We start from the raw sequence: 22,723 nt of genomic DNA on the forward strand, positions 1-22,723 counted from the left end.
TCAAGGGACGGTCCTTAGTGTGGCGGTCCCTCTCTGCTCTTCTCCTTTGACTCACCTGAAGGGTCTTCAGGAAGTTGTCCAGTGTGGGACTCCGAGTGAAGAAGTGACCACAGGGTTGAAGAGCACGCCTACTGTCCACCCGCCCCCGGCGGGCTCACCTGTGACGTCTCGCTTCTGTCTGGCTCACAAGAGCAGCGAGGGGACAGGGAGCTTTGCTGAAGGTTTGTGTGGTGGCAGAACCTGTGTTGCAGACCCTCAGGACAAAGGAGGAAGCCGAGGCAGTGCCCATGGCTGCATAGGGACCAGCCTGGTCCTGTGACTGTCAGTGCTGCTTAATGTACTGTCCCAAAGCACCGCAACACTGCGGTTCTCTGAAGCTCCTTCCTGGGTTGACAGCCCTTGTCCTGCCCAGGGGCCCCAAGGCCCAGCCCTGTTGGGCTGCTTGACGCAGACTCAGAGACCTGGGAGGAAGCGGGTTGTGAGGGCAGGGGCGCCTCCTCCCTCTTGCACCCCACCCCACAGAGCCCCATTGTCTCTGGACACAAGGGACTGACTCTCAGGCCGCCGCTCTCCATTTATGGGCACCGGGCATCCATGGGAAGGCCTGTGCCAGGGACGCCCACCTCCCACAGGGGCCTCAGGGCCAGCGTGGGTGTGGAGCTGCTCGCTGGCTTCTTACCCTGAAAGTAGCAGGGTACATGGCCGGACTCAAGAGCCAAAAGACAACGGACCCTGTGCTTATGCCAACCTCTGAAACCAGCCCCCACTTCTGGGGAGAAATGAGAGATTGCCTGGGAGCTGCTGCAGGTGCATAGGACACCCATCTGTGCCCGGGTCCTGGGGGCCCTTCCACCCCTTCCTTCTCTGCTGATGGGACTTGACCTCAGCCTTCTGGGTCCTGAGCAAAGACCCCGCTTTCTTAAGTCTTCCCAATTCCTCCCTCGGACTGCAGCTGGAAGCCGCTGCTGCCCAGTAACCAGCACTCAGCAGAGGGAGTGGGGCCCCTGGGGTGCCAGGCGTTGGGGAGGTGTGCCCAGCCCTGCAGGTGGGTTTTCCATGTCTTAGCCAGGCTGGTTGCTCCTGTCTTTCTGCCTCTAACTGGCTTAGGGGCCATGTGATTCTGGTTGGCGACAGGAGAGGGAAAGCCTCCAGAAGCTGGGGCTTCTGGAAAGGTCTCCTTGGCTCTCAAGGGAGAGACAGGAAGGGGCAGGCCCCTCTGCCTGGACGCCACTCTGTCCCTCTTTGTTCCTAGCAGAGCAGCTGAAGGTGGCTGAGGGTCCAGGGAGCAGAGGCTGTCATGTGACGGGTGACATCTGAAGGAAGCCTGGGATTGGCCAGGAGCTCCTCCTGCAGGTGTCTGGGTGAAAGAAAGGCCAAGGTGAGCGGGAACGGGAGAGTGCTGCTCTCAGTGAGCTGGGGGTCGCGCCCCTGCACGGGGAAGCCCAAGGCCCAGGTCCCCGAGCAGAGGTGCAGGGCAGGCGGAGGGAGGTGGCGGGAGCCATACTGTGGGGTGTGGGAGCTCCTTTAGGATTAGGTCCATCATCTCGGGGAAGATGAGCCAGGACAGGGCAGGGGCTGGTGTTCCACCGGGGCAGCAGCAGAGGGAAGGGGGGACGCCAAGGACCCGGGGGGCTTGACCTCAGGGACCCAAGCTTCTGCTGCAGCCGTCCTCAGCCATATACTGGTCGGGAGTTGGAAAAGCCATGCCTGGTTTTGTCCAGTGCGCTGGTTCAGGGCAGGCCGGGAGGGGACCCCAGAGAGCAGGGACGGTGGGCAGTGCTGGCCCGGAGGAGGGGCTGAGGCACAGAAGCAGGTTGAGCAAAGGCGCCCGACGTCACTGAAGTTGGGGTTTCAACCTGTGACTAAGGGACGGAAAACAAGCCAGCGAGCCCACAGGCGCCGGCGAACAGCTGGAACGCTGTGGAGGAACGAGACAGGGTGCTGGGGAGCCATGCTGGGGGAGCCATGCTGGGAGTGGAAGGGGAGGCTGCCGTCACCGTGGGCGTTGGGGACACCTCTTTGAAGAAGTGACATTCAAGCTGAGCCCCACAGGGAAGAAGAGAGTGGGTGCCCCTGGTGAAAGGACCCGTCTGGGTTGGCCTAGGCTGGCAAGGGGTGGGCCGGGGGCACCGGAAGCTGGCACCCTAAGCCTCTGCTGCCCCGACGGGTGGCTGGACGCCCCCGATGCCCAGGCGAGGGCTCTGGAGGCCCCTCTGGGGCTCTGCCTGTGGCCCGTGCTCCTGGGGCCCCTGACTCTGCTTATTTATTTCTGCCCCGTGTTCTGGGCACAGAGCCAGCGAGGTGGCAGCATGCTGCTTGTCCTCAGGGGCGGTGTTCCCAGGCTGGGCTCCCGCGGGGCATTTTGAAAGCCTGATACATTATTAACGAGTGTCTCCATCACTCCTGTGCCTAATTAGGAAAGGAAAATTATGAATTGGGTCTGTCCCTCTGGTGGGGGCGGCTACAGCCCTTCCCCACATGACGGAAGGACGGGTAGAGGCCGGGCAGGGGCCCGAGCTGCGGGAGGCTGGCCAGCAGCCCTCATCAGGCTCCTGACGGCAGCTGAGGAGCATGGCCCTAGTTCTTCACCCAGGCAGCCAAGGGCTTGTCCCTCCTTACCAGAGGCGGGGTGACCTTGGTTCCTCCCCCTCGGTCTCCTCCCCAGACCCGCAAGGCCAGCTGCTCCCACCAGACGCAGAGCTGCCAGCTTCAGGACAGAGCCGTGCTGTCCAGAAGTGACCCATGGTGCCACGTCCAGAAAGCTCTGGGGGACACTGAAGAGCCTTCTAAGTGCCATGGACTGTGCTGCACACTGGGGACAGGACCCTGCCCTCACGACGTTCATGACCTACTGGAGAATGGACACTCATTAAATAGTCACCAAGTGATGCAGACACCTAACTGCGCACATGCCTCAGCACCGACAGGAGCAAATTATAAAAGTAAAAGTAATAATGTCCTGACACGGGGGCCAATGGGAGGTGCTGAAAATAATGAGCTCGTCTTTGCTCATGACCTCGGGTGGGGAAGGGCCCCCGCACCTCTGGGACACTTGATAGGTGCTGGGTGGTCCGATCTGGTAGAATACGCTCTGTCTAAACAGCTGTAAGTCTTTGGGGTCAACTTGGACTAGTGGTTGACAAACTCTGGCCCAAAGGCCAAATCTGACCCACTATCTGTTTTGCAAATGAAGTTTTAAGGGAACAAAGACCCGAACAAAGACCCGCCCATTTGTTTACATATCGTCCCCATATCGTCCCCGACTCTTTGTGCTACAGTGGCAGGTCCAGTAGCTATGTCACACACTGTAGGGTCTGTGAAGTCTAAAATATTTACTATCTGGCCTTTTACAAAAAGTTCTTTCTCCCTAAACCAGAGGGCTTTAACTTAAGATTCAAGGCCAGCTTGGAAGAGGGGTCTCAGAGTTCACAGAAGTTACACCCCCAATTTTTATTTTGCAAGAAATACTCCACTCCTTCTCTCCTCTGGTTCACTCTTTGAAGGACCCTTCACTCCAAATGTCACACCAACACCCTGGTGGGGGTCTCCAGGAACATGGCACAGGGCTCTGCCCTCTCTTGGAGTTTTAGCAGCGATAACATGGTGAGAGAGCAAAGATGGCAGAGAGACAGACAGACAGAGTTTGGATCCCGACTCACCATAGCATGCCTGCTAAGAGACCCCCAGACGAAGCCCTCCAATATGGTCAGCCTCGGCCTCCCATGTGTCAAAGGTGGCAGTCTTTCCTGTAAGGCGGGGGGGGGGAGCTGCTTCCCAGCTGCAGGCCAGGATGCAGGGGACTCTGCTCCGGGTGCGGAAAAGTGTCACCCAAAGCTGGTGTCTCCCCTGGCACCCGCAACCCTTCTTTGGGACACTGTGTGGAGGCTGTGGGGAAGAGAAGTTCAAGGCAGGGCAGCCTGAGCATGTACTCCCTGGTACCTGGACAGCATCCTGACCAGCAATGGAAAGGTGTTAGGTGTGAAAGTCCAACCCTGCCACCGGCTGGGGACAACCCTGAGGCGGAAACGCTGAGAAGAGCTTGGCCTGACATGGGCCCCTTGCTGCCCGTCCTGCCTCCTCCATGGGCCCCTCGCTGCCCGTCCCGCCTCCTCCATGCGCCCCTCGGTCTCCTCTGGAGACACATGCTTTGAAAATCCTTGAGGCAGAGTCCGAGGTTCTAGGTCAGGAAACTCAGACACGAGGTCACCAAGGTGTGGGACACTCCTGGGTGCCTTAATAAAGCACCAACCAAGACAGGGCTCTATACCAGTGAGATGCATGGAACCCCTCTATGTTCCAGACGGTTCCTTTCCAGGACCACCCTTTGCAAGTTCTCTGGATGGAGCCCAAGTCCTGTTCCAAAGGTCCCTGTTGGGTGAGGCTAAGACTCAGCCAAGACATGACAATGCAGGTGAGAAAGCAATCACTACTGCTCACTAGGACTTTGCTTGAACAATGGGGGAAAAAAGGAAGGAAGGAAGAAAGGAAGGAAGGGAGGGAGGGAGGGAGGGAGGAAGGAAGGAAGAAACCTGGCATGTCTGTGGCTTTGGGACAAAACCACAATATGAAAGAGGTAAACATCCACACTGATGGTCCAGAGGTGCAATCCAGTCCAGCAGCCACCAACCACTTAAATGTGCCTACTTAAATTTAAATTAACCAAAGTTAAAAATTCAATCCCCCAGTTACACTAACTGTATTTTAAGTGCCCAGCCACCACATGGAGCAAATGGCCATTTGCATCACTGCAGAAGGTGGCTGAGGGCGCGGGGCCAGAGCACAGGGAGGCGGCACGCTCTGCTCCCTTCTCTAAAGAGGCAGCGAGGGACGGGTACCTCTCTCACCCACGGAGAGCAAACGGGACGGCCACACTGAGGCCACAGGGCTGCCTGACGTCAAAGCCTGCGCTCCTCACTCTGTCTTTGACTCTTAGATTCCCTGCGTCTGGAGCAGGCAAGGCAGGAATTATTACCATTTTTACAGATAAGGAAACTAGGGGCTCCTCAGAGTCAGAAAGGTCAAGTCCCAGAGCCCTGAGGAAAGTGACAGAGGCACAGCTTCTGAGCGGAAGCCTTCGGTGGCTGCCCTGGGACAACAAGAACCACAGGGAGGCCCTTCTCCCCGCTCAGCCCTGATGAGCCGGGAAGGGCCAGGCGCCTTCTAACACCACGGTGGCTCACACACTCTCGACCTGGTGAGCAGAATACCTGGCTGAACCGTGGTCTCCGTGTCTTTGGGACACTCACGAAGCACAGGGCCGCCCGGGCCTGCCTTCTGCGATGGGCAGATGCGCTGCTGTAGTGAAAGTGGCCAGGCCCCGGCCAGCAAGGATCCCGCCATTGCAATATCCATTGTTAACCAGCTTCTGTGTCCCTGGTTTCTCCAAGGTCAGGGATGCGAGACGGGCAGAAAAACCAGCCCTCGCCCGGGAATGGCACTCTCTCAGATAAGCACCTCATTTTAAAGATCAAGGTCACACCAGTGGGTGCTGCATTGCCACTGAAACTCAGACCTTTTGCAAGTCCTTTCATCTCTCGGGACTCAGTGGCCTATCTGCCTGAAGGCAGTGGTGACCTTGGCCTAGAGCAGGGTCCTCCACCCTCTGCCGTGACATTTGTCATTGTTGTATGGGGCTGTCCTGTGTCCCTTCAGATGTTTGGCAGTATTGCTGGCCTCCTTCCCCACCTGTGATGACCAAATGTCCCCTGTGGAGACCCAGTGGGCTGGGAGATCTCTAGGGCTCATTCGCGGACCCTATGCTGGGCGTAGAGGCCGGTGCATCCCACGCAGGCTCAGCCCAAGGACCAACGGCACTGGGCCAATGGCAAGAGTTAACTTGTGGCCTTCCAGCTGGGACATTCTGAGATTCCAAGTCAATGGCCTTCAGAATGACCCCCGGCTACGGAGAGGTTGGGCGGCAGAACTGTCCGTAACAGGGTCCAAGAAGAAGCCAAGGCATTATTTCCAAGGCATCCATAACTTTCCCTGCCAAGGGAGACAATGCGTCTTTGCCACCCACAGCCCAGCTCATTCTAAACCTGAGAACAAGGCACCCATTCAGTCCGGGCAGCGGGTGGAGGGGCAGAGGGCAGGAAACAGTGGCCTCTGGCCTTTTCTGGTTGCTGGCGAGGGTGACAGAGAAGCTGGGGAGCAGGCGACAGGCACAGCTCATGCGGCCTTGCTTTTTCCTGGTGGAAGAGGGGGGCATAAACTGAAAGGGGCCCCTGCCCAGCCCACCTAGCGGACGCTCGCCATCCTTCCCAGGTGGAAGGTCCAACCATGGGGCTTCAAGGCTGCCGGAGAGCAAGCATCCCTGAAAGGAGAGGATCCTGTCCCCTTCCAAACAGGACCTTCCCCATGGCGGAAGGGAGCTACTCCAAGTCTGGCTGCTCCAAGTCAGGCGCACAGGCCAAACCCCAGGGTACACTAAACGCCATCACGTGAGCTAGGAGCAAACTTCCCCTGTGGAAAGGGGCCATGATCACGGCCACTACTGCTTATGTTCATGTGACTGCCAACCAAGGGCCACTGCACAGATATGCGAGGCTGCCCCTGGGCCGGTGCCAAGATTTGCTGGTCATCTACTGGTAGACAAGCAAACACCTAAGGTTTCAGAGAATTTTGTGGAAGAAAAGGATTATATCAAAAAAGGTCCAGGCTGGTCACGGTGGCACATGCGTATAATCGCTGGAACTTGGGAGGCTGAGGCAGGAGGATTGCAGGTTTGATGCCAGCCTCAGCAACTTAGTGAGACCCTGTCTCAAAAAAAAAAAAATTAAAAAGTTCAATTTGCTTAATAAAAATATAATGATAGTAGATGCCCCTTGGCAGGTCCTGCATCAGGAAATGTGCATGTCATTGTCCCCATTTACAGAAGTGAAAACAAGTTCCATGAGGAGAGGCCAATGGTGGAGACTGAATTCCAAGCAACCTGACCCCAATGTCCCTCTTCCTTCTGCTACAGCCTTACAGTCAAACAAAGACCACATTCCCTGAATTTGAGCAGCAGGTGCCTTGGTCCAGCCTGAAGAACAGATTTTATCATCAGCCATGGGGCCTTGATGTGAGGAGAGTCCCTAACCATGGTCCCGGCCCCTGCAGCCTCTCCCAAGGGCAGACGGCAAGACTGGCTCAACTGGAGGGTTTGTGAGACGCGAGCTGGACCCGGGGGCGAGGTGCTTCCTTCACTCAGGTCTCGCACCCCAGCAACGAGGGAAATGAAGTTCCCAGCAAGGGAGATGGGGGGGTCGTGTCGTATCATTTTCAGGAGGAATGCTCCCCTTTAATTCCTCACAGTCACGAGCTCCCCCAGCACCGTGTGCCTGAATCCAATGGCTTTGAGCTCCCGAAGAACCCAGCCACTGCCATCTGCTCTTTATTTTCCACGACAGCTGGGCACAAAGGTCACCAAAATCAACTGTTCCATCATTTTCCTTTGACAGGAACATTACTGGGGCCTCAGAGGTGAGACTGCCTCAGACAGACAGGGTGACACTTCAGAAACCAGCAGTGTCCACCTGCTTTAGAAAACCCAAGTGAGCAGAAACAGACACCACAGCCAAAGCCCTGGGCGAGGCACTGCCCGCTCTGGCCTCAGTCCCCTCACTAGGAAAGAAAGTTCTTTAGGTGCTGACGTTTCACAATTCCAAAACCATAAACTAGGACCAAGACCGGGAAGGTTCTAGAAACACCCAGAAACTAGATAGAAAGGAAATGATGGCCTGAGGTTTGACTCAGGTTTCAGTTCCCCTCTCCAGAGGCAACCACTACATTAACTTTCCATTTCCTTCCACTGACAAGTTTTTGGATGTTTCTAGAATCTTCCAGTGTAGGAAGGTAACCCGTTTGAGATTCTAAGCATTCTAAGTGAGAGCCCTCCAATGAGGATGGAACCCAGGGCCTCACACAGGCTAGGCAAGCGCTCGCCCACGGAGCCCCAGCCCAGCCCCGTGATGTGCCTTCTCATAACACAGGTCAGCAGCGCTTTGAGATCAGTGTGAAGCACAGCTGCCTTCTTTAGAGCTGAATGTAGGGTCGCTAGGGATGGACCTCAGTCTAGCTAGCCAGTGTAGGAAGGGCTATTTTTCAGATGTAGGACCTCAACCCTTTACATGTGATTTCCACATGCAAAAGGAAGTTTGGCACCAGGATGAATTTGGTAGCAACCCTGAGCTGAGCGCAAGTGGAGCTGCAGATGGTCCTGAGGAATTTCACCCGCGTGGAGATCCACACCTTTCGGCACAGGAACATGGGCGCTGGGCTGCCAGGCGGCGCTACTTAACCATGGTCCCCACATACATGGCTGCTTTCCTAAAAGCCAGGGCTCTGATTTCCAAGCATATCTAACTTCAACCCCAAGTTTCTGATAGAGCATGTGGACCTTTTCCAGAACTCCCGTTGGATGGCGAAGTGGAGAACAGACATGGTGGGCTCCCTGGCCTTAGCTCTTGTCCCAAATCCACCCTGGGGCCACTTCAGCATCCCTCCCGTTTCCTGAGCCAAGACTCCAGGAGGAATGAGGCCTGGGCGTTTGCCGGGACTTCCTGGAGAGGAGAGGCAGGGGCCAGCCCGCACACAGAGCAAAGCCCAGCGCCCTGCTCTCTGCGCCCCAATCGACAGGCAGACCCTCTCCTTTCCTCTCTCCGGACCCCACACTATTCCCCTTTCACCTTGAGGGACTCTGCTCTGAGCTTTTGCTCCTACTTCCAACAACAGGGTCGTGAGATGCTGGTTCTTTCAAGAGAACAGAAAAAATCAGGATTTTAAAATGTGAAGTATCTTTGATGGTTAGATCCCGTTTCCTCTCTCTCTCTCTCCCTCACTCTCTCACTGGAAGGGCCTGTTGCCCGCTTTGTGTGGTTGCCAGCCTGGCCGGCATGCTCGTACTTCTTGGGGCAGTGGCCCGAGCTGCCGTCTCAGTGACAGACACACGTCCATCTATGTCTTTGGGAACAATGGGGGAGACAGAGCTGCCCTCCCCGAGCACGGAAAGGAAAGCACAGCCGCGTTCTCCCCGGCCAGCCGCGGCTCCTAGCAAGGGTGAGTTGGTAGAAAGGTCCCCAGGGGTGCTCCAGTCCCACGGCTTCCAACTCCAACCAGCGCGACCCCTGCAGGTATAGCTTCAGCCCCGCACGTCCCCCAGTCCGACTGACTCAGCCCTTCTCCTGGGCACTTTCTGGTTCACGCGTCCGAGCCAAGTCTTCCTTTCTCATCCCTCAAGCTCCTCCCAAGTCACCCACTCGCCTGGCCACCCCATCCGGAAACCTGGTGGGAGTCCTCCTCCCCACCAGCACAAGACCCAGTCTTTCCCTCACGGCCTTGGTGAACGCTGCTCCCATTTTGGTCACTCAGGTTCAAACCCTTGGAGAGAAGACTCTGGAAACTTTCTGAGCAGTGTAGGAACTTCCAGAACACACCCAGGGAAGATGGACGGCTTGTGGGTTTGTGGTTGGAATAAAGGAAGGAAGGGAGGAAGGAATTAGTGCTGTTACTTAATGGCTGCACCTCAGAGGCAGCAGCAGTTAATACCTGTCGCGGTGGCCGCCCGCCCGCCCTGCCCCATCCGCCATCCTCCCACGGAACCTTGAGCCCTTGGGTGGAGCCGGCAGCGCTGGTTAATCCCACAGGGCTTAAGGGGCCCGCAGAAAGCATCTTAGAGTTGAATGCGGAGATAAACTGCTTTGCTGGTTATAAAGCCCAGAATGTTCTCAGAGATGAGAAGAAAATCCTTTGTGTATTTCTGGCTGTGAAGGAATCCAGGTCTGGCCTGGCCTGGCGGGGGAACTGTGGGGAGCCGGGTTTGCTCAGCAGCGTGTCTGCGTCCGAGGCCTGGTGGAGACTGCGCTCCTCTGCGTGGGGTCGTCTGAGCTGCCCCTAAGTCTCTGAGGGAAGCTGGGCATTTTAGGACACCGGACTCCATCCCGTTCAGCAAAAAGGGAGGAAAAAGGGATGAAGAAGGCGGGAGAAAGAAACATTCAGAAATTTCAGAATTAGTGAGATGAATCTGGTCTTCAGGCCACGGGTTCCGCCCTATCCGGGCCAAGGACCTGAGGAGAACCTTGTGCTCAGTGGAGACGCTCCTCACGGCCAACAGGGGCATGGAGCGGATGCTGCGGGGGCTCAGGTCCCTCCTCTGGGACAGCAGCGATGCATGGACTTGGAGGCCTAGAGGACGGCTGGGCCTCGCGGTGGAACCTCCCGTGTGGGGCGGTCCACACTCCAGGCCTCCATGACTGTCCACCTGGACACCGGGCTCAGCTCCTCCCCTCTGCTGTCCTGGCTGGCTCACTTCCCTGTGGCTTCCTCCTGGGGGTATCACTGAATCGTGACACACGCCCAAACCCCAGGCAGGTTCCACCTCTGGGGAACCAACTGAAGACAGACGATGAGCAGAGACCATGGAAAACATGGTTTTAAGAACATGGCCCAATATAAGTACCTGACCCCACCAGACGAAGAAATAGTTCAATTTGAAATGATAGTTACAAGCAGAGACACAACAAGAATCCTGGTGAAGGCCACTGCCCTGTCTTCCAGTCAAGCAGAGTGACCAGCACCACAACTATGGTGTCTTAGGGGCAGTCCAGTGTGCCACAGATTTCCCACATCTCCCATGAGAAGGCAGCAGATGACAGCCCTGAGTGTGGGCTCGGGGGACACACTGCTGACCTTCCCTGCAAGCCAGCGGGGTCGCCAGAGGTTGACGGGGACCCCCGGTGAGGCTGACGCCAGCGGAGGACCTGAGACAGGTCCCAGTGTTTCACATCTCTCTGTGGTTGACAACTGTAGGCATTTGGGACATGGTTCATAAATTAATCGGGATTAGCCCGAAGGGTGAAAGAGAATCATCGAAAGAGACAGACACCTCTTTCCACGTTAGCAATGTGAGTCCCTGAGTTCCAAAAATGGAAAGAGCCACCTCTGCACGGCATACCAGGTTAGGACTTGAGATCTGCTGCTTGGGAAGAAGGCCCGATGGCTGAGTGGGGTCCCTGTAGCGCAGGAGGTGGGGGCAGGTCATTGATCATCCCTGGCCCACCACACGCCAGGAGCACTCACCCTCAACCCAAGTTCCAGCCAACGGACACCCGGCTCTCCAAGGCACCCTTGACTGGGAGCCACAGTAGAGTCAGTCGCTCGGGTGAGAGGGAAAGGGCAAGGGAGGGCGGGCACTGACCCTGGGATGGGATGCAGGCGAGCCCGGGTCAGGCGCATGAGGGGCGGGGACGAGGGGGCAGGGGAGGGAGGGCCTGCCAGGCCGAGTGAGAGCACCCCTGGGCACCTGGTAGCCCTTTCCAGCTCATAAGTCCAGCGCGTCTGTGGGTTTCGATGCCAGCATTCAGACCCAGGGGAGGCAGCGGTCCTTGGCAGAGGAGCTTCCAGAAAGGACTTGGTGCTCAAGCCTGCTCTGCGCTTGGCAGAGGACTCCGTCGGGATACCACAGTCTGGAAGCTTCCTGGACAGCCTGACCCGGGATGCTTGAGCCTCCACTGAGTTCCCCCTCCAGAGGCCAAGGGGCTGTACAGATGCCACCACCAGGTCCTGGCTGGTCCCCACCAGCTCCAGGAAGGCCCCTGATGCAGGCCCAGCAAACACCACTCCCATGCACGGCCTGGCCATATTTAGAGAAAGAAACAGGAAGGAGAGGTAGCGTAAATCAAGTCCCCACACACCAGGTCGTGCAGGGAATGAAGCACGGCCAACGTCTTGGCACAGTCTTGGAAAGAGAGGGTTGCCACAGTGAGCGACCCAACAGAGACACAGACGCGGGCCCTGGGCCTCCTTCCCGGCCCTGAGATGAATGGTCTCCGCGCACCGCGCAGCCGGCTGGCTCCTCCAGCTGCATCTGGGAACTGTCACCTCCCTTTCCCTGAGTCACTGTCCCAGTCTGGCCCTCCTCTTCTATCACTTGGACAGCCCTGTGGACACCCGCTGGCCTCCCCAGAGCCCCTCACCCTCCAACCCACTCACTGCCAATGACAGTCTTAAAAAGCAGATCCATTAGTGTCACGGCCATGGTCAAAATCTCTTTAATGGCTTTCCACGGCACTTTGAAGGAAGCGTCTCTGTGCCGTGTAAATGAGGGTTTACAGCACCGCGTGATTTGGGACCAGCCTTCCCAGCCTCCTTTTAGGCAGCCCTCTCTCCACGTCACAACGTCCTGTGAGGTCATCTTTGGGTTCTTGAACCCTGTCGGTCGCTCTCACCCCGGGCCTCTGTGTGCACGGTTCCCGTGGCCTTGAATGCTGTCCCCTGGATTTTCAGCCAGCTCGGAGAGGCTCTCCCCAGCCACCGTGGGCCTGGCACCACTCGGTAGCCCCAGATCCCACCTCCCACCACAGTGCCTGGCCCAGAGGAGATGCCCCAGGGGGTTCGTCGAGTGGCTGAAGGAGTGACCCGGTGGCTCTTGAACACTCAGGGTCTCCCCTGGGGCACCTGGACTCCTGTTTCAGTTGGTTCTTGACTGAGAAAGTTAGAGGGCTTCCGAGGCGGGGACTCTTCTGCTCTGAGCATACCGAGGGTGTTCACTGTTATTTTTTTGACTTCGTCTGTCCACCTGGACTTCCTTTATCCACTACTCTCACCATGATTCTGAAGGACACTCCAAATCCCTCCTCCTGCCCACAGACAAACCTCCCTGGATGGTCAGATGGGCTCCCGGCTTAGGCCAGGACCTGGGACTGGTAGGGAGGCCTGCAAGGCAGCCCTGGGGACACCTGTCCTGGGTCCTGGGATGCAGGCGGGGCCGGCTCACGTCACCTCATTGCAGCAACGCACTCCCGGCCACTCCCAGAAGCACTAGCGTGACACGGGCTCGCCTCCCACTCAGTGGTGCATATTAACCCCCTTGAATGACACCCACAGCAGGTCACTGACAGGCTGCTCAGGGAAAGCCTTGCTGGGATTAGAGCGGTGGTTCCACTGGCTGCCTGGGAGGTGACACCAGATGGCTCTGTCCTGCTTCAGCATGGCCCCTGCCCTGGGCCGTGCTGGGCAATGGTCACTGTCACTGCTTGCTTTGGCTCAGTGGAGGCCCCAGCCACGCTCTGTCCCCATCCTGTCCCCCACTCACCCAGGCCACCACCCAGCAGCCGGCTCCTATCTGGTGCTGCTGGTCCCAGAGGCTGTCGCCTCTCCCCTGCGTCACTGAGCTGGCGTCCCTGCTTCTGCCCACAGTCTAGCCCAACAGTAGCCCACAGTAGTAGGAGGGGGACTCTGTTGGGAGCCCTTCGGATGGCGTCCTCCTGGGCTCTGTGCCTACCCACGCCCCCTTCTCCCTGAGTGAAGAGTCCCTAGACGGGGTCCTGCACCCCTGCACCCCCAGTCCTCGCTTCCCACCGTGCGGCAGCCACGCCGGCCTCCGCTGCTCCTCACCAGCTGGTGAGGGCTGAGCCCAGCTGTCCTTCCACCTGGGCAGACTCGCCAGGTCGCAGCCTGCTGCTCCCTCTCCCCTGCAGGCCTTGGCTCAGGCGGTGCCCAGGCCCCCTGACTCTCCTTGCCCCTGGCACTTGCCCCCTCAGCACACAGCTGCTGAGCTCCGGGGTGGCCATGTCCACTGCTCCCTGCTCTATGGCCCCTGCCAGAACCTGGGCCGCACATCTGGAGCTACCTCTGGAGCTCGGGGATGGAGAAACACTCAAGAAATGTCTGAATGAGGGTCTCCGCCCGTCCCCCAGCCTCAGCTCCCAGAGCCGCTCGGGCTCTGCTCTGAAGCCCTTGGTGGTCCCAGACCACACCCACGCCTGCTCCCTTAGCCTCTGGCGCAGGTTGCTCCCATTCTGGGAGGGCAGCTCACCCTCCCCAGGCCCACAGGGGTCTGTCTCCCCCAGGCCTCCTGACATCACCTGTGGCCTCCGTGGCCCCGGGTGGAAGCCACCTGTGCATGGGCCTGGCCCCTCGGCAGCTCCTAGGTGGCCTGGGCTGAGCTGTGGAGGAGGAGCCGGTGAGCCCGCAGGGGAGGTGGCTCCTGGGCTGTTCCCGAGAGCTCTTCTGACCTCAGCAGCACCCCCGGCTTCTGGCTTTTCTCCTCTCACCTGCTTCCACCTCAGGCTTCTCTGGTGCTGTCCTCGCCCATCCTTCTCCCTCCCCATCCTGGCCACCTTCCTCATCCTTAGGGCCAGCTCAGACCTCTGCCCTCAGCTTGTGACCCGCCAGCTGATGGTGTTCCATGGCACCTCCAAGGCACAGTGACAAATTGGAACTCAGGATCTCCACTGTCACAGCATCCTCCTCACCTGGCAGCTGATCACCTTGTCTCCACCACCTGAGCTCTGCCTTTCCTGACAGCAGGCCTGCCACGGAGTCCTGGGGGTCTCAAGCCCCGCTCCCGGCACGGCCTGGCCGGCAGGGTCCTGCGTCCTGGCCCAGCTCTTCCTGGCGCCCCGCCTCAGCTGCCCCAGCTGTGCTCACTGCCTCTCCCTTCGGCTGACCCCTGGAGACTCGGGCGCTCTGCTCAGCCTGCAAAGCTCCTGTGCTCTGCCTCCCCCGCTGTCCCAGGGATCTCAAACTCCACGTGAGAAAAAACAGAACCCCAAACGTTCTCTGTGAGCTCACTGGACTTCTCCACTGCGTCATCCTCAGTGACCAGATGTAGTGTTTGGCACCCTCGGAACCTTCTAAATATTTGTTGAATGAATAAACGATTGTGGTGAGGAACAGCTCTCTAAATCTACATATTGGGAATCCCTCTGAATCCCTCATTCAACCCCCCCTCCTGGAGAAGTCTTCGGGGCAGTGCGGGAGGAAGAGGACCACCTTTCCTTCAAGTTTGCCAGTTTCCCGGGGACATCTGGGGTCACGTCTGGGTTTGGGCAGAAGATGACAGCAGTGAATCAGAGCAGAAGGTGACAGCCTGTGGCAGATGCTCCTGGTGTCCTTCCAGGACCTGCTGCTTCTCTGCCCTGGGAAGAGTCACTCCTCGCTCCTCAGCTGTGATTGGTGGCAGGTGGCATAACCACTCCAGCAGCCACCACCACCAGGCACAGTCCCCAGCAGTGCTGAGTTCCAGGTGCTGCCGTGGTAACATGCTTGAGATTGTGCCCCTGAACTTGTCCTCCACTTACTGGTCAGACTGACGGCTTTGTCCTGGACACGGGTGAATTCCGGAATCACACTGAAGAGCTAATGTGACAGGGGCTTTCCCTGAGCCAGGCACTGTGCGGAGCCTCCCAACAGCCCATCAGGAAGAGTTCCACAGAGGGGCCACCCGTTCCAAACTACCCAGCTCTGGAGGTCGGCAGGCAGGTCTCAGCCTGCTGACTCAGTACCAAGGCAAGGATTTGAAGGTCAAGAGAGAATGGTTCTTGCTTCAAACTACCTCCTGTCAGATGTTTCTCCCTATCTCAACGATCAACTGCTTTGGGGAAACCGAGTTGGCACTAAGACATCCGATTGCAGCATCTCTGTTCCCAGGACCCCTGTGCTGCACCCCTGAGCCGCTCCAAAAGCTAGCTGAAAGTTCTGTTCCCCAGAAAGCTCTCTCCCCCAGTGTTTCATCTAATTGCCTTCATTTCTAACGCAAAATGAATGCCGTGACATAAACTGGCACTCACAATGAAGCTGGTGAGGAAACGAGAAGACAAAGCCCTTTGCGCCTGGGCTGTGTGGTTCCCTGCACGCTTCCCGTAAGCAGGCAGGATGGAGCCAGGCCACCTGCACCCTGCAGTGACCACCGAGGATCAGCTTTCCACAGGACACTCATCTGTCCTCAACGCTACGGTAGGAAGGCAACGTTTTCTGTGGCTAAGAGAAGTGAGCCACGTCCACAAGGCACCCTCACCTACCACGTGGCTCAGCGTGTCTGCCATGCTTGGGTGACAGCAGATAGGAACCAACACCCAGATGCCAACGACCCAGATCTGGGTCCCAGAGAATTCACTGGGGGGTGACCTTGGGAAAGCCATGTGGCTCTTCTGAGGCCGAGTCATCTCAAGGTCAGGTTTTCTGGGAGAAGTGGATGATCTGGTGATGGGACGGGTTGAGCCAGTCTCTAGACCCCCAGGTGCCGGCATCAGGTGATAATCAAAGAATTCCTGATTTGCATCCAGGTCACCGTCTCTCCCACCCATCCTCAGGGCCACCACCGGCTGCATGCGCGGCTGCCCGCTGCAGACACAGACGGGGCCTCCAGTCGGGGGGCCTCACGCAGAGCAGGGCACACGGAGTTCACAGACACTCAGGGAACAAAGGCAGGCTCTCCAGAAGCCGGGTGGGTGAGTCCCCTGCGTCCTTACAGCCAGGGGGCCCCTGCAGAAGACCTCATTTAATGTTTCCTGTTGACAACAAAACAGAATCTGGTGACCTGGTCTCTTGCCCTCAGTGCAGGTGGCCGAGACATGACGAAATGGAGAGAGAAGGTAGGACCTGACTGAGGACCTGAGCGGGAGGACCACGTCACCGGGAGGCCTTAGTCCACCAGGAGTCCCGGAAACGCTCCCGGACAAGCCCGTTTCTGCGCGTGTGCTCACTGATTCAAGACAGAAACTGAAACAGACGCCCACTCGCCATCTTTTCTTATTTGCCAGATAGGAATACATAAAGGGAAGACTGAACTCATTCTACTTATTGAAGACAGAAAGGAAAAACCGGAAATTGACAAAAATAAAAATCACTAGGCCCACTCAGTCCCAGCTTTTGACTCAACGAGATCACAGGCGCAATGGGACAGGTTGTGGGTCCTCCTCTGGAGCTCGCCTTTCACGCAGACAGATTTTTCCAAATGCTCTAATCATTCACCCGCGACTTCTCTCAAAAGAGTTGAACTCTAAAAACGTAGCATTTATTCCAAAAGCTCCCGTAAGCGGCATATTTGTTGCTCAATTTGTTTCTATAGGTGTCCCACATCTGGGACGATGGGACTTGACAGGTTAAAAAGAAAGCCATCAGCTGTGCAGGCTCTTAGGGATCTGGGCCACTCAGGTGGGGCCAGTGTCAGGCTCACGCCTGGTGGACGACACGGAGAGGGGAACGCAGGGCAGTCTGTCCACGTCCGGGACGGGACAGCCACCGGGTAAGAACTGTGCCGAAGCAGAGACCTCAGTTCCGGTGAGAGGCAACTCGGGGGCTGCCCTGGGCCGGATTTCATTCTCCTACAACCGCTTTGGAGATGGAACAACAAAAGCACGAGACCAGCACACAGCTGGACGGAGCCAGAGGCCGTCCGCCCTCCAGTCCTGCTACTAGAAGAGCAGACGCGTGGCTCGGGGGAAACACGACACAACCCTCCTCCAGCGAAAGGCGAACCCGGGGCAGGGGTGATCCAGCTGACGGTGACAGCCAGCTCAGCACCAACGCAGCCCACAACACAGCCACGGAGCGGGACACACCCAAGCCCGCGGCCTGTCCCACGTCCAGAGACCCCGCCACGCGCTCACACCACACCCAGCCAAGGACGAGGTCAGCAGCACTGTGAGCCTCTGCAGCTCACAGGGCTGGCGTCCCCTGCTGGGCCCGTCACTGGGCCCCGTGGCCCCCAGGGGCTGGGTCTCCTCTTCCTGCCCCAGCACATCGAGACCCTGGAAGTTAGCCAAGGAACTTGGTTAGACCTTGACTCATGCCCAAGAATCCAGCCCTTAAAACGGCAGCTGCTGACACACGGAGGGCAGGTGGAACGGCCACCACCTTCCTGGCCCCACCGCAGTCTGCTTCGTGGTCCCTGCTGCACCATCAAACGACTCGAGGACCAGAGAGGAGCACTGTGACATCTGGTGGCCTCCCCAGTGGGCCACTCCTCAAAATCTACCAGCCTCCCTCCCGACATGGCCAGCCCTGGGTCCCCCAGCCTGCCCGTCTCCACATCAGACCAGGGCTCCACAGCTCCACCAGCCCATCTCCTCGGCTAAGAGGAAGCCCAGTCCGCAGGGTGGCATGGCACACAGGTGCTTCAGTGGGCGGCCCTGGCCAGCACCAACCCCAGGGGCACAGAGAAGGCTTCCTCTTAGTTAACGAATTGCCAGTCCCGGCAATTAATACGCTTGCATGGAGGACCCAAGGGAGGCCAGCCCACAACAGGGACAGATCTGCAGTGAAGGCTAACTCTAGGGGAGGCTGGCAGACAGAAGGACTCCAGTTTTACAACCGCTCCCAGACAGGAGGCAGCGAGGCCACTCAAGGGAAGCCCCACAAGCTGACATCAGTGACGGAGGGCGGGTGTGAAGCAGGGGAAAAAGCAGGAAGCAATCAAATGACGGCCCTTCCTTGCCTACTGGGCAGCCTCAAACAAGTAACTCACCCTCTCTGAACTTCTGGACAGTAGAAACTGGGAATGGCAACGCCTATTGCAAAGGCGTGTTTGTGGATTAAATGAGACAAGGAAAGTGGAGCTTCCGCCACATGCTGAGCTCTAACTATTGGTTTCTTTCTAGCGCTCTGGGTGAACAGAGATGGCCAAAGGGCATTCTAGAAGTCCACTGTCCAACTGGTCTCTTTCTATTGAAACCTGGCCCAAAGGAGGGGAACCAGGCGACCCCATTCCTAGCTCGACCCCTGCCACGTGTCCTTTGGGGAGTCACTGAGCCTCTCTTCTGGTTTTTCCAAGTATAAAATAAATGCAAAAATAAAATCTATCTCAGCACCTTGAGCTTGTCTGAGATAGGCCCTGTGGGCCTGTGGACCCCAGTCTCTTCTCTGCCTCGGTTGCTTCCGGCCCCACCCGCCTTGGAAGCAGATCTCGAAGGGCATGTGTGCACACCTCCCTGGGGCTGGGACACCGCTCCTTCCTGGGCCTCAGCTATCTGAGGCACAGCAGGGACCCATGGCCCATCACTGACGGTCACCAAGCAAGCCCGGGTCCTCAGCTCTGGGGCTGCCGTGGGCTTTCCAGCCAGGCCTCGAGATGCCTTTGCTGGGCTCTCTCCCGCCTGTGCATGCTGGGACTATCCCAAATCTGGCAAGGGTTGACCTGGAAGGGACACGAGCGGAGCTCTGAGGAGGACCTAGCAGAGTCTACACATCCTTCCAAGCCCACTCCATCCTCGCAGCTTGGGATCCAAGGCTGCTGTCTCAGCAGAGTGCCGGAACCCAGTGGAAGTATCTCCAGTCCGACAGTGGCCAGCGGCCGCTACCAGCCATCGCTACTTGGCAGCTGTCATTCATGGAGCAATAGCTGGGTTCCAGGCTCCGCGTGGTGCCAGCCTGTCAGGAATCCTCCCGACACCCACAGGCAGCAGGGATGGTCGCCGGCCATTCCACACTCAGGAAGTCAGAGGCTCCACGCAGCAGAGGATTCCCCACCCAAATCAAAGAGCTGGGACAAAGGCTGCAGCCCAGCCCAGAGGGCAGGCAGGGCAGGCAAGACTGCACGCACACCAGCCTCGAGCATGCTTCCGCCCAGAGTGGCCCGTCTCCCCAGCAATCCCGCCCGGGTAGGAATCATGCCAGGAAACTGAGGCTGTAAGAGGGAGGCCACATGCCCAGGGTCGCAGAGCCGGGGGCACAAGGCCGGGTCAACCTCTAAAGCCACTTGCTGTGACTTACCTCTAGGGCCCTGGTTCTCAGAGAGCGCCCAGGAGCAGGGGCTTCAGCCTCACCGAGGAAGTCTGGGAAACGCAGATTCCCAGGCCCGCCGGCAACCTGTTTAAACACACCTTGTAGAGGCTTCTGCCACAGACCCAGCTAGAGCCTCCCTCGGCCACCGCTTGCAAAAGTGTACGAAGCAGCTTTCCCCGCAGGTGTGGCCGGCGCCGGGTGTGAGGGCTGTGGGCAGCCCGAGAGAGAGGCGCAGCAGAGGACGTCCACGTCACAAGGGCCCCTTCCACGCTCCTTCCCAAGGGCAGGCAGGCTCAGGGCAGGGCTGCTGGACAGTGGCACAGAGTGGGCCACCAGAGGCATGCAAGCCTGCGCTGCCCCAGCCCCGCATCCAGGGGATTCCGGAAGCAGTCTGGGAAACCAACCGACCCTGACTCAACCTGATGAAGCCAGTTGTGCAAAGGCCAGGACTTCACCAGAAGAAAGGAGCCCAGCAGAAAGGTCTCCCAGACAGCGGACTTTGAGGGCAAGACCCAGGACAGTCCCAGGCAAAGTGGGACAAGCAGGTCACCTGAGTGGCAGGGCAGTGGCAGGATGGCTTGGCTGAAGAGGGAGGCCTGTCTGGCCACGTGGAGGACACCAACAGCTCCCACAGTGGCCTCTGGTCACTGCCTCCATGGGGACTTCACGGAGCTGCAGGAATGGCTGTCCTCTCCCTCCCTTCTTTGTCCCTCTGTTCCAGGCACACCCCCCGCGCCAAGTCGCCCTCCTGCAGATCAAGGGCACTTCTATACCATGTCTCCCGCCTGATCCTTGGGCTCTGAATCTGGCCTCAGTCAGCCGCTCTCTCTCCCTGATACCTGTCCGGCGTCCCTGGCTCCTGCCTGCCGGGGTCCCCCTGGGAATTCTCTTGGGCTTCTCGGTCCTCCCTGCCTGTCTGGTAGATCCAGATAGGATCCCAGGCGTCCAACAGGCCCAAACGGAGCCATCTGTCTAGAACACAGAATCTCCTTCTAGACCTTATCAACCTGCAACTGCAAACAGGGACCTTGACCACACAGAGGTCAAGGCCAAAGCCGCTCTGGCTGGAGGCACATTGCCCTGTTTGAATGATCCGGGTTGATTTAATCTCTTTGGGGATCACATGTCCCTCTTAACTTCCGCCCGAGTCCAGCTGGCCCTCCCGGCCGCCTCCTATTGGAGTGGCCAACAGCAGCAATGGACACCCCCCCAGTTTTCAAATGTACTGTGCACTTTGGGACCCTCTGGAGACCCCTGTGGAGTGAGTGTAATCCATGAACCATTTTCTAGAAGAAGAAGAAGCTGAGGCTTGACCACGATTGGTCCAACGATGACATGTGACCCAAGTTACCCACTGTGGACCGCTCCTTGACTCTCTCATGACCTCCTGACAGCTTTACAGACAGTCTCGGCTTGGTGCCACTGTGGCTTTGACACTCTTCTGCCACTTGCTTCTCTCCCTTTCTAGCAAAGAGGGAAGGCCGTGAGTTCAGAACCTTCCACAGAAGGCTAGAAGTTTAGAACATTGACTTGTTCTTATTGCATTTATCTCAATGGTTGCCTTCTATTTAAGCAAGTGACCCTGGTTTTTCATTTCTAGTGGTCTTATAAAACTTTCTTTGGAAATTAATTTTTATACACAAAATGTGAGTCTAGGTAAGGAAGAAAATAAGGCAAATAATAGGTGGTATTGGCCACGGTGGCTGCTAACAGGGATGCACGGGATGAAATGTGACGGACGCCACCAGGCACTCGGACCCCTGGAGTCTGCCCTTGGCCACACCGTAAAGTTCCCGGTTACAGCCTCGGTGTGGTTTGACCCACCAAGACGCAGGCTGGAACTTGGTTGCTGGTGCGGTTGTGTTGGGAGGAGTGGCTTTAAGAGAGATTAATGTCTTTCTCATGAAACTGGGTTAGTTCTCTCAGGAATGGCTCGGTTGGTTACGAGAGCAGGTTATTCTGGCCTTTTAGTTACTCTCCCTTCCACCAGGGTCTGCCTGCCCTTCCTCACTTTTCCACCATGTCTTAATATGGCTTGAGGCCCTTACCAGATGCTGCTGATCATTCTTGGATTTTCCAGCCTTCAGAACCATGAGCCAAAAGCCCGTTTCCTTTATAACTCACCGAATCTCAGGTACTGTTATAACAACAGAAAACAGACTAAGACACACCCACTGAAGGACTTGTAACGCCCAAGAGGGGCCTCAGAGCCACACCACCAGGCCTTTGTCAACGCTGCTCCTTCTGCTTGGTGCCCTATCCCCACGACCTCCTATCTACCTAGAATAATCTCATGTTTTCTTTTTTTTTCAGGGCCCAGGATTGAACTAAGGGTCTTGCACGTGCTAGGCAAGCCACTAAGCTAAATCCCCAGCCCCTCTCATTTATTCTTAGAGACGCAGGTCAATGTGACTGTTTTCTAGGGCTACACTTTTGCTTAACTACTCAGGAATTTCCAGAGTCCCTGGAAAATAATTTCTGTGTTCTCTCAGGCTACTCTGTGGGTGCTGACAGGATGGCTTTTCCTGAGGAACTGAGAGATCCCAGAAGATCCCATTCCTGGCCTTTGCCCCTGTGTAGGGGCCTAGAGAGGGAAGCAGCTGGAATTCCAAGGAAGGGAAGGGAGTAACATGCAAGGGCAGGTGCCCGAGGTCCAGGGGTCCCTCCAGAAAAGAGGCGAGCAAGCATTGGTGTAGGAGGATCCCCTGGAGGCCTGGATGGAGGCTTGCTGGGCCCAGGGTCTCCACCTGCCCTGCATTTGACCCCCTTGGAGCTTGTCCTCATGGCCTTTCTGAGTCCCAACCCAAAGCTTCTGACTCAGGGAACTGAAGGGGGCCAGGGAAGCTGGGCTTTAAAACCGTTGCTTCAGTTGATGCTGAAGCAGGTCATTCGAGGGCCACACTTTGAGAATATGGGGACACAGGGTACCAGGCAAGGACAGAGATAGGCAGGAGCCTGGCAGACAAAATGCAGAAACTCACACAAACTGACCAGATGCCCCCAGAACACTGCGTTGCCAACTGTATACCAAGAGGCTGGAAACACGGTCTAGCAGAGAACAAGGCTATTTAAAATGTGCCCCAAATAATTCAATGGAGATGTTTAATGAGGTGAAGGGAGACTTGCTCTCGGGATGAGCGGTCCATCTAAAATAGAGTCTCCGTTTAGAGACCGCATCAACCCGAAATTGCAAGCAGGGAACTTGACCGCCTAGAGGTCAGGGCTGAGACCATTTCTG

General features: G+C 57.4%; 1 protein-coding gene across 4 annotated transcripts in view; it reads right to left on the reverse strand.

The window, feature by feature from the left end:
- The window catches only part of Prima1 (proline rich membrane anchor 1), a 48,501-nt gene that overhangs the window by 16,993 nt on the left and 8,785 nt on the right, over positions 1 to 22,723 (reverse strand). The gene's annotated exons all lie outside the window — the stretch shown is intronic.

The sequence above is a fragment of the Sciurus carolinensis genome, chromosome 2 (genome assembly GCF_902686445.1).
Source record: "Sciurus carolinensis chromosome 2, mSciCar1.2, whole genome shotgun sequence".
NCBI classification, from domain to species: Eukaryota; Metazoa; Chordata; class Mammalia; order Rodentia; family Sciuridae; genus Sciurus; species Sciurus carolinensis.